The sequence below is a fragment of the Gossypium arboreum genome, chromosome 6 (genome assembly GCF_025698485.1).
Source record: "Gossypium arboreum isolate Shixiya-1 chromosome 6, ASM2569848v2, whole genome shotgun sequence".
In the NCBI taxonomy this organism is placed as follows: domain Eukaryota; kingdom Viridiplantae; phylum Streptophyta; class Magnoliopsida; order Malvales; family Malvaceae; genus Gossypium; species Gossypium arboreum.
The window spans coordinates 6,590,362-6,603,314 of NC_069075.1; the positions used below are offsets into that span (position 1 = coordinate 6,590,362).

At 32.0% G+C, this 12,953-nt stretch overlaps 1 long non-coding RNA gene across 1 annotated transcript; it reads right to left on the reverse strand.

Annotated features, from left to right (window-relative positions):
• Positions 1-5,555: 5,555 nt before the first annotated feature.
• On the reverse strand, positions 5,556-6,996 carry LOC128294027 (uncharacterized). Its single transcript, XR_008284200.1, has 3 exons — positions 6,968-6,996; positions 6,372-6,453; positions 5,556-5,716 (listed from the first exon to the last, which is right to left on the reverse strand). It is a non-coding gene; the product is annotated as an uncharacterized LOC128294027 (long non-coding RNA).
• Positions 6,997-12,953: the final 5,957 nt, after the last annotated feature.

A 12,953-nucleotide genomic window follows, 5' to 3' on the forward strand; every position in this document is an offset into this window, starting at 1 on the left:
GACGGACGGCCCTTGGGGATATGCCTCAGGTTAAGTCTACACATGAGGCGGAGTAAAACTAAGAGGATGACCCTCGTTATCCTCCTTAGTGGTAGTCATAGGGGCCTTTCCTTTATTTGTTGTCCCCCTCAATAGCTAAGCCATCTCAGCCATCATATTCTTTTGAGCTTCCAACATTTGATCCTTATCTCTTGTTGGATTTTTGCTAATTGCTTCTGCAATTGCTCCTGCATTTCTTTCTGAATCTGCTCAAGTCTTTGATCCATATTCTTTGAATTAGCGTGTGTATCGTAAGGATGTGTTGCTTCCAGATTTTCTTTCTCTTACTTTCATTCTCCTTATTAATTTTAGCTAATTAGGGTCTTTCTATAAATTTAGATGCATATGATGCGATGAGATGCAAATGCATGAATGTAAAAAGACATCGATTTTGATTCAATTTCTTTTAGAAAACGTTATTTAAGAAACAAAAATCTTTTCACAAAACGGATTACAAGTATGCCTTTGCCCTCAGGCCCAAAGTTTTAACCCTATTCAATAACAAAGCGAACTCTAGACCTCTATCTGACACTAACTCATACTTTGTACTTAACACATTAGCTTGCGCCGCCAGGTCTTGCAAATGATCAGCAACCTCTCAAATCTGTTCTATAGCTTCTCCTATGAGGTAGTCCCTATCTCTGACTTGATCCTGAAAATAATAAAGCTCTCCCTTCCAATGTTCTTCTCTTGCCTCGAGCTGCTCAATCCGTAGCTCACAGTCCTGTAGTGCTGCTTCCAACCCTCTAATTTTGTGCTTCATTTTCTCGATCTTATCCAGGCTTACCATTAACTCGACCGCAGAGTTACGACTTCAGTGATGATGAAGGGATCTTCCCAGCTCAGTTACCTTAGTTTTTAATCCTTGATTCTCCTTCTCTATGGCCTGATTACGTGACTGCATCTCTTGGAACTTCTTCTCCCAATACTTGGCTTTGGCTCTTTCTTCTTGAACCTCTTGTTGCCACTGCTCTGAAGATTTCCCAATCCAGCTTTCTTCAATGATAGCTGTGTCTTCTTCTACTGTGTCTTCAAATCATCTCGGTCTTCCTCAATCTTCCTCTTTTCTTTCCTTACTTTTTCGACCTCGATTTTCTGAACGTTAGCGTCTAAGCTTAGGTACATCTTTTCCTCCTCGAGCCTCTCTATCTTTCTTCCAAGCTCCAAACTCTTCCTTTCGAACTCTTGCTTTATGACCTCTAACTCTGATGGAATCACTCATAAATTCTCCTTTATTGATCGAGCAGCCTCCAAACTCGGTCTAAGGATGTTATCATTGACCCTCTTACCAAACCACCCTTTGTATTCAAGAGTTGACGTCGGACCTTTAGTCAGAATCTTCATGCAGCAAACCTTCTTCCAAGCCTCGAAAATTTCTCGCATGTTCTTCTTATAGTGATCCCCTTTATATGAGAAGTCACTCTGAGCTAGCCCTTGTGTTGTTGATATAAACTGCACCGCCTTGTATTGCCTTAGGACAAGTAATAGTGTATAACCAACAACTCCCCAAATTCCAGGAAGAGGTACCCAATCCAAGCTTTCGCACCGATAAAGAATTTCGCTAGGGGTCATCCAAGGGGCTTTCCACATAACATCTTCTTCTCAGAGGTTTTGAAGTATTTCTATCCACCTCTCCTCTGTAATGTCATCCCTCCTTGGTGTAGCTGCTGCTTCCTTTAGCGGAGAATAGTCTTTGAAGAACACTAGGCAAGAAACTTTATCTACCTTCTAAAAATGACTGTAGAACCAAACTAACAACAACTGTGCACATCCAACGAATCTACCTTCCTCAGCTCTGCGACACGCACTCAAAGATCTAAATGTCTCGGCTAGGATTGTAGGCACAAGTGTGTTCTGTTTACTAACTCGATCGAATAAATCTGCAACTGCCTCATCTATGTGCCCCATAGCTTTTGGGAAAATCACCAATCCATACATACTTAAGGCCAAAACATCAACCCTCTTCTTCACATCTGGGTGTGCCAATATCAAATCCCTCAAACCTGCCCACGGAATGCATTTGCTATCACCCTTTTGTTGGATTCGAACTGTAGCCCACTGTTCACTCACCCTTGTAATCATTATTAATTTCTTCACGAAAGTTAGGAGATTAGCAGCCCTAACATAAGCTTTGTTTCTTTGAATTTTTGGGCAGCGAAGCAAGGTCGTATACTCCTCCAAAGTTGGTATTAAGTCTACCTCTCCAAATGTAAAACAACTATAAGCAGGGTTCCAAAACTGTACCATAGCTCGGAACAGATGCTTATCTACCTTGATGTCTAGCAAATAGGGAAGATCTCTATAATTCTAATAGAAAAGCTGCTTAGCCTCGTCATCCCATTGGGCCTAAATGTCTCTCAACTCTTGAAACTCATTCTGTGTCGAATTAATGCGAGTGAAGTCCCATAACTCTGATGTATACCCCTCGATAATACTATCTCCTTTCTCTAATTGGGTTTTCTCTGACCAGGTACAGACAGAGGTGTTGTCCTCCACTTTATTAAGATATTCATTCCTCATTACAAAAGTTTCTAACCCAAAAATCGAATCGTGAATTGATACCTTTAAATGTTGAATGACATGCAATGATAGAAAAATAAAATCAGTTAGTATCGTATAAAAGTATAACAAACAAGTACTTATAAGGGTAGCTTATTAAAGGTTATCATTCTACTCCATTGGGTAAGCACTTAAAGCTCACTATACGCGTTTCGGTTCTAAAGCAAGGGTACCTGAACCAGTAGATTCCTCGGTCCTCACCCATTATAGGCTCATATGGACCAAGTTCAGTTCAAGAGGACACATTTCCCTATGGCCATGCGGAGATGAAAATCTCATGAAGACATAGGTACGGATGTATCCCGGAAGCAATCCATTAGCCCATACGAAGGTGAAAACCTCACGAAAGCGTAGCTTCTCACTCCTACTTAAGGGTGTGACCACAGCGGTCATGCAAAATGTAATCTGTGCAAATAACAAACATATGCAGCAAACACATCTAAACAGATCAATGTTTTGTCCCCAGTGAAGTCACTAAGCTGTCGAAACCTCTTTTTAAAAGGCAAAGGGTATTTTGAAAACGGGAGTCGCCACTAACCTTTTAAAGTGTAATTGGATCACCTTATAAAACATTTTGGTCTACGAAATTATGAGAAAATGGGCTCGGGAGTCGGTTACGTACGAGGAAGGGTTAGCACCCTCGCAACGCCCAAAATTGGTACCAAATTGAATAGTTTTGCCTTAATGTCAAAAGTTTGAAAGGATTTAGAAATATGATCTCTTTTAAAACCGTAATAATTTGAGTTTAAAAATCAAGATCCTTTCACTTCAAAGAATATAAACATCACATCCAGCATGTTTGGACACGATACTCTTAAACTTTTGTAACTGAAATTATCTTGAGATTTTCAAAATTTATTTAGAAGGATACTTTAGGCATTTAGACAAATGGGAAATCGCAACCCAGCATGTTAGGGCACTATTTCCCGAATTCCCTAGTACCAAAAACATTGCCTTATCTTTTAATTCCTTTGATCGAATGAAATAATTTTTAAAGCAATGATATATTTAACATATTACAAAAGATTAATATTAAATAAACTAAGCTATATGATATACGCTTCAACATTTCACGCAAATGTAGTATAAAGAAAAAATAAATAATGTCGTAAATCACACAGTATACATTATCATTTAACGCATATGTAATTGCAAAAAACATACACATTCATGCATTATCATTCCATGCAAAATACAACGTAGCGAATAATGAATAGAACAATACCGGTTATATAATATATGTGCAATAACATTTCATGCAAACACAACTTGGAATAATGCCATAAATAATCAATTTTCATGCAAATGTGTAAAAACAATAAATAATAACAAATAATTTATGAGATAAGATTATTATATTAAAATGATAAATACATAAAGGATACTAAAATAAACAAACAAATTATATATTGAAGGATAAAATCTAAATTCAATTCAAAAAGAATAAGCAAGTAAAAATATTTGACGATATATAAATAATAATAATAAAATTTAAGAAACAATAGTCAATATATAAATTTAATAACTTAAATACTTAATATATATTTATAAAATATTAATATTTTAAATAGGAACAAAATTTCATGTTAAAATTTTAGAATATTACATACTAAACTTTAGATAATGATATATAAAATGTAATTTTCAATAATAATTTAAAAATGTTAATTATACATAATAAATAGTTAATAATAAAAATAATATAATAATATATAATAATTTACATATATAAATATAGTAAAATAAATAATATATAAAGTAAAACGTATATATAATAAAATTTATAAGAAACGTATATAATAATATAACATAGAAATAAAAATAATATACATTGTTTTTATATATAACTAATGTTTATAAAAATAAATAATACATATAGTATTTTAAAATAAATTAAATATATAAAAAACTAAAATTGAATTTTATTAAAAATTAGGGCTAATTACAAATAAATAAAAAAATTTGGGCCTAATTGAAATACACATTAAAATCTGAGGGACTCACTGGGCAATTAACCCTAATCCCTAAAAACGACGTCGTTCTCCAGAATAGATTTTAATGGCCATCGGGACTAAATTGAATTAAATATAAAAGGTTAGGGCCAATTTAAAATAAAAATAAAATGAAATCATAAAATTTAAGAAACGAAAGGATCGATTGGGTAATTTGCCCATTTATCAAAAACACGCGGATCCTCCCCGGGTCATCAGGTCAACGCGCGGATCCTCTGTTGAAACGGTGCCGTTTTAGTGCTTATTGAACTAAGCCAAAATGACACCGTTTTTGTTGTAACGCCCCCTTTACCCGAGACCATCGCCGGAGTCGAGCACGAGGCATTACTAAACTTATTTGAGCACTTAAACAAATTCAAACAATTTATATCACACTTTCCAGACAAGCTGTCCAACTGCGTTACAGATGCAAAAAAAATCATATCTCGAGTTACAAAACTCGAAATAAAAATCCGTAAATTTTCCCCAAATCTAGGCTCATATATCTACTTACTAATTTTTTTTCTAGAATTTTTGGTTGGGCCAATTAGTACAGTTTATTAGTTGAAGTCTCCCCTATTTCAGGGTTCGGCTGCTCTGACCCCTATTCACTACGAACCAAATTTCTCCATGTACAGAATTCAAATAACCAATACGTTTATTTCTATTAAAAATAGACTCAATAAGGAATCCATACATATATAGTATGACTCCTAATTAATTGTTTACAAGTTTTAATGATTTTTACAAATCAGAACAGGGGAGTTCAAAATCACTCTGACCTTGTCTCACAAAAATTCAAATATCTCCTGATATGAAAGCCTTTTGCTTACACCGTTTCTTCTATGTGAAACTAGATTCAATAAGATTTAATTTCATATTTTATTCAACCTCTAATTAGATTTTCATGATTTATGGTAAATTTTCAAACTCAAACTACTGCTACTAACCAAAAACTGTTTTGGTACAAAATGTTGTTAACTAGTTTATAACATCTTTACTTCATTTCATTTAAACTCTATACATGCCATATAAATCTTCAAACATAAAACAAAAGCTACCGGAATTGATCTGGATAGTGTGCTTTGTTGTGTTGATCCGATCTACCCACTTCACTTCAAGTCAATCTACATAAAATATTAAACACACACGAGTAAGCTTATTGAAGCTTAGTAAGTTCATAGGTTAAAAGTAATGCTTACCAAACATAATATTTCCAAACAATACCAAAACATTTACTAAAGTTTCTGCGATTCACAACCATTGTTATAATAATTCACATAGTTGAGCTCAACAAGTAATAACTACTCAATCTCTTTCATTTGGATCACTTCTCTTTTATTTCTTATAATCAAATTAGGAAACAGACTTACGAAATTGAGTACGTCGTTGCTCAATGCCACGATTCACAACTCAGTATGGTTTTCCTCATTGAAATACCATACCTACATTTTCAACTCGGTATGGGAAATGCCATACCTACATTTCTTAACTCAGTATGGATTTGATAATACCATACCTACATTTCACATTTCAAGTATGGATAATACCATACCTACATTTCACACTTTGCCATGGAACAACCATGGTCTTATCCATCAATTCATCACACGTCACGATACTGAACATTACTCAATCCTGCGTTTTTCCTAATTTGCATTTCCACATTTATTCTTTCATTAACAAAATCTACACAATCCCACAACAAATTCGTATATAATAACACATTATAAACTTCAATCATTCACAAATAAACATCTAAATTCAACCATATGAACTTACCCGGCTAATTTGTAGAAGATATTGAAATTTAGGGACTATTCCGCAACTTTTTCTTTTCCTCGTCCTTCTTTGGATTCTTGATCTATAATATAAAATATTTCTACTCATTAGCATTCATTTGATTTCTATTTCACTTCACAATTTATGCTGTTCAAATTTCGAAATTGCACTTTTACCCCAAAATTTACAGTTTTCACAATTTAGTCCCTGCTCAATTCACCCATCAATTGAACTAATTTTTCTCAATTAACACTTTATTTTATCATTATAAACTATTTCAAAGCCTTTTATATTCTGAATTTCAACAGCAACCTTCAATTCACAACTTTTTCACAATTAGGTCCTAAATATCATTTCCTATCAAAATCACTTAATAAAACCACCTTAATATGAAATTAGAACTTAAATTTCATAATAATTCATCATAAAATTCCCTTACCCATCCAGGGTAACTTCCAATTTCACCCATAAAATCAAAAACTAATGAATTCTACAAGTGAACCTAATTGTAAAAGTCATAAAAACATAAAATTATCAAGAAAAGCAAGAATTAAACTCACATGATGTAAAAATATGAAAACCAGCTTTCTCCAGACCTTCTATGGCGTTTTGGCTGAGAAAATATGAAGAAATGTCTAGATTTTTCAATTACATCATTATTGAACTATTAAATTTTATCTATTTCCAATTTTGCCCTTGTTCACATTGTTTTCTTGCTTATTTCATACCCAAACCGTCCAGCCATTAACCTTTGGGTCTAATTGCTCTTTAAATCCATCTTTTAAATACTTAAGCTATTTACTCACAATTTAACAAATTTTGTGCTATTTTCAATTTAGTCCTTTTAATTAATTAGCCATCCAAGCGTTAAAATTTTCTAATGAAACTTTAATACTAACTCAATGACACTCCATAAATATTTATAAAAATATTTATAGCTCGATTTTCAACTTTGAGGTCTCGATACCTCATTTTTGACCCGTTTGACCTAATAAATTCTTTTAATTCACTAATTTCACCATTTCACAAATTCTTCTGAATTCTTACTTGACTCATAAATATTAAATTACTATCTTGTTCAATCTTATTTGTCGAATTTAGTGATCTCAAATCACCATTTCCGACACCACTGAAAATTAGGCCGTTACATTTGTAATGCTATATATGTCAAAACTTAACCCAAAATTCATTTTGTAATCATTTTTTTTTAAAAAAAAACCTTCAAAATCCTCTGAAAGAGGAGAAAAGGGGAGCCCTCCGGCTTCCGGCCACTGGATTGCAAGCGCCCACGTGTTGTACGCGCCGTCGTACATGGCGGTTGGAAGGCTAAAAGCCTTCGTTCCTCTCGGCGACTCGCAGGTAGTCCCTTCTCCCTTTTAAACTTAACCCTTTTTTTAAATGATTTATATGCGTTGAACAGAGAAGAAAAAAAAATAACAAAATCACCTTTTTTAAGAAGAAAAAAAATAACAAAATCACCTTTTTTAAGTAAACAACTGCTTCTTATTTCTTTCTTCTGTGTATATATGTGTGTATATTTTTTGTATCTGTAAAAATCGGTCCTTGTTACAGTGAAATGATTCGGCTTTTATAGCCTCTATTTACAAGTTTGGTTTATTCCCTATTCGATTTCTTGCCTTGTTTGTTGTGTTCTTCTTTATCTTTTTGTAGGTGACGACGAGGAGACTAGCGATGATCGGGCACTGATAATGGCACACTGGCGTTGATTCGCGCACCAATCACGGCGTGATACGGGGCCTAGAATCACGGCACTGATGGAGGCGTCGATTGGAGAGTGACGGTTGGAGTGCTTGCGGCGCCTAGGGTTTCTGAAACCCTAGGCCTTCTATCTCTCGTTAACAGATTGGGCCACTTGGGCCCTGTCTATTTTAGGCAGCATTTGGTCTATAATACGAGCCTGGGTGTAATTGGGCACTGGGTAGTTTTAGGTATCTGGGCTAAGGGTTTTAGGCCTTTGGGTGCAACCGGGTATAAGGCTAATCGGGTCTTGGGCTATAAATGTAACTGGATTTTGTAAATGGATTGTAAATGGACTTTATTATTTAATAAGTTTTTTTGTTTTGTTTTTTACTTATTTATTTATTTATTTATGGGCCGCAAATTTGGGCTATTACATTTAGAATACAAGTGTGTGCTTAAAATAACATATAATAAATAATTAAAACTTAAAATTTGAAACTAACAATAATAGAACTTGCAATATGTACAATATTAAAATAAAAATTAATTTGAATTGTAAGTAAAAGAAAATATAAATATGTAAAGTCATCAAATTAAGAATATTAAATACACTCCAAATACTTATTATGGTATTGTCGCTCTTCTTGATTTGATATCGAGTTGACTAATAACACCAACTCAATCAACATTATCGATGCAAATAAAGTTTTAGTTGAAGTGATAAAGAAAAATATTATAGATTTTGGTGGCATGCATTCAAATATTAACATTTGTAACTTTTTTTTATCATTTTTTTAAATAAGGAAAAGACAGAACTACCTCATAGTAATATAAATTATTTAAAATATGTAATGTTATTTTATTAATTTCCTTGATTGAGTTGGTACTAAGTTGATTCGTGATACCAACTCAATTACGCACTTAAATAATGACAAAATGATAAATTTAGATATTTTGTCAAATTGGTCTTTATTCTTATTTGGAGCTCAATTTAGTTATTAACATTTCAAAAAGTAGTTAAATTGCTTTTCTTTTAACAAGAATGTTGTTTAAAACATTAATCTTTTAATGATGTTGGCGTGACAACCTACGGGGCAGTCCATGTGTGCTTCATACTAACATGACGCTATTTGTCTTGTATGCCATTTCGACAAATAATTTAATAATTACAAAAATATTTAAAATTAATAAAATAACTCAAAATTCAAAAATTATCATGAAGTGCACAAAGATTGCCATGTGGGTTATCATGTTTAAAATTTTAATATTTTAGTCAATATTTTCATAAAAAAATAACAATTCGACTCTTTAAAAGTATGAGGGCTAAATTTAGTTTAAGAAAAATATAATGACCAAATTGATAAAAATATAAACGTTAAAACTAAATTTATCATTATGCCCTTAAAAATAGTATAATTTTTTAAATATAAATAACTACCATTAAAATTTTATCATTGGCTTATTATTAATTATTATTTTAATTTTAATTCATTTTTCATTTAAAACATAATTATTATCGATGAATCTTTTATTAAAAAATTATTTATCAGCCACAGAATGGTGGTACGAATTCTAGTAATCTTTTTAGAGGAATATATATAAGGCTTAAGAACTTAGACTTTTTTTTTTTCTATTTTGGTGCTCAAATTTGAGAATTTCTCCTAATTTGATATCTAAGTTTTTTGGGTTCAATTTGGTACTTGAACTTGACACTTTTTCCTAATTTGATATTTAAGCATTTTTTTTTCCAATTTGATACCTAAACTTGACAAATATATACAAATTACTCCAATATAGAACAACGTTATTTTTTATGAGGTAGAAAAATAATTGATATATGATGAACATGTTCTTTTTTATTTTAAATGTTTCATTACTTTTAGTTTAGTTTATTTTATTTTTTAAATTAACATAATGAAGTTATTTAATTTGAATTTTTAAAACTCTTGTTTTCTTCTTCAATATCCTTTCATTAAGCAAAATTTGAGCATATTGTTCATCGAAATAAGGAAGCTTCAAATAAATGTAATCATTCCTACTATTAAATTCCATGTCATCTATCACATATTGCCCATACCTTAGATATTCTATCCTCTTATAAAAAAATTACACCGTTAGTGTTTTGAAGTAATTTTTATAATATTTAGCTAGTTTAGGTATCAACTCGGACAAAAAATTTTAGGTACCAAATTAGAAAAAATTGTCAAGTTTAAGTATCAAACTAAAATAAATAAATCTTAAATATCAAATTAGAAAAAAAATGTTAAGTTCAGATATCAAAGGTTATTTTAAACTTATATATAAATATGATTTATATTTTAATAAATTAATGGTTGTATTTATTAATAGAATAATTATTTCTATAAAGTTTTAAATAGATTCAACCTTTTGTAAAAGAAAATTCAACATTTGTATTATATAGATAGAGCATACATTATTATTTTTCAATAATATCTGTTTATATTTCTTGAATTGAATATATAATTAAACAATTTTAATTTACTTAAAATAATTAGAAAACTATTATTTATATTAACTAATATATTTTTAATAATTTTATATTGGTATGTGTGAATCATTCTCACTATTATACATATATAATATACATTTTAATCTAATATATACTATTTATTAAGTCTTTTATAGAGTTGGTGTCACTCATCAACAGTGTCCCAACTCATGGAATTATCAAAAAGTCGTTTTATTTGTTAAGTAAGTTATATGATTATGTGAGTGTTTTTGTCTGTTAGGATCGACCTATATAAATGACGAGTTAGTAAAAGTGATGAAGAACGAAAATAAATATTTTACGTGAAAAACTCTTCCGAAGAGCAAAAAAAATACGGGCAATGGAGGTATCAACTTTTCACTAAATGAGTAAACAAACGAGAGTACAATATGGAGAAAATAAACCTAAAATTACTAAATATATAATCTCAAACCCTGAAAACAAAGTCTTAACTCAAAAACAAAATTCTTTCCATATCTACCACAAACTCTCACCAAAACTCATATGTGACTACATCTTGTTATCCTAAAGGAAAAAACCTTACTAATTGGCATATCAAAACAGGGATACAATGACCCTTTTAAATAGACTTAGATTAGAGTTCTAATCATACTAAAATATTCCTCAAAGAAAAACTCTTGCTAATTGGCTGCCAAATAGGAGATCACGTCGTGATGTGGCATACAGCCTCGTCGCGACGTCGTCTCTACTTTGTCGTTTCAACGTTGCCGCGTTGCCCTGACGTCTTGATGCTTCACGTCATGACGTCAGGCTTATTTTGGGCCTTCTTCGGTTGCTCGTCAAAACATCTTTCTAAGTGCCTGCAAAATGTCTGATAAATGCGAGACATACCCCACAAATCTCCACCTTGACTCGTGTTTGTCACGCTTCCTTTTTCATGCCCCGTCATGGGACTAACTCGAATTTTGCAAAATATCAACCAAGTCTAAACCGTGCTCAAACTTGAAAACTGAAAGACTCCTAGTCTTCAAATCAAAGTTGTATAATGCAACAACAGCTAGTAATACCTGAACAGGAGAGAAAGATCAACTCTCTTTACCTGACTATAACCCTTTGCGACCAACCTTGCCTTAAACATTCTGTGAACCATTCGAGACCAAAAGGAGATGAGATTCTTCTTTAAATCAGGCACATGCTCTATATCAGACACGAATTCACCTTTAACTAGATTATATGTGGAGAACAACAAATCATCACCCTTATCCTTTGCCACATCAGCTACCTTCGTAATTATCTGAAACTACCAAAAATGAAATTTGTGATGTCGTCGAACTTCTAGATGTCCAAATTTGTTGTTGTACCACCGAACGAGTCTATCTTGCAAAAGTTGAACCTGGCTCTAATACCAATTTGTTGGGGGATCAACCTTTATAAACAACAAGCTCGTAAAAGCGAAGAAGAACAGACAAAAATATTTTACGTGGAAAACTCCTCTGAAGAGGATAAAAAACTACAGGTAAAGGAGGTATCAATTTTTTAATAAATAAGTAAACAAACGAGAGTACAATATGGATAAAATAAACCTAAAATTACTAAACATACAATCCCAAACCATGAAAACAAAGTCTTAACTGGAGAACAAAATTCTCTCCATAGTTACCACGAAACTCTCACCAAAAATCATATGCGACTACATCTTGTCACCCTCAAAGAAAAATACTTACTGATTGACATATCAAAGCAGGAATACAATGACCCTTTTAAATAGGCTTATATTAGAGTTCTAATCATACTAAAATATCCTTGGAATAATTATAGTCCAATGGCTATTTAAAAAAAAATTAACACCCCCGGCTAAATCCCAACCCTAATGGTCCTTTTTTTTCCTACATATATAACTTCTACACTTTCAATTTTCTTCATTCAATATTATTTATCTATTCTCTCAACTCTTTTATTCTTAATTTTCTATCCTAATCTCTCAGATTCTTCTTCTTTCAATTTTCTATCCTAACCATTTTTAAGTTCTTAGATTTTATTCGATTTTCATTATTTTAAAATTTTAAAAATGTCAATGTCTTTAATTTGTTTGGATTACTAACATATTTTCGATGTCCAATTACAAATGGTAAGAAAATATTATTATATTTTTATTTTAATTAATATAATTTTTAGGTTGTTAATATTATTATTTTTTATTTTTTATATTTATATAAACAGGACCAAGATTGAATTATTGAAACATATATACACAATTTAAGTGCGAGAGCACCGTGTGTTATTAAACAACACTTGGAAGCGGTGGGATTCTTGCCTGTGTCCCATATGCTTGGCGGGACTAAATTGGAGCCCGCGTTGGAAAGATAGAGATCCGAGACACACATATTCCATTTTTTGTGTGGTGAATGTAC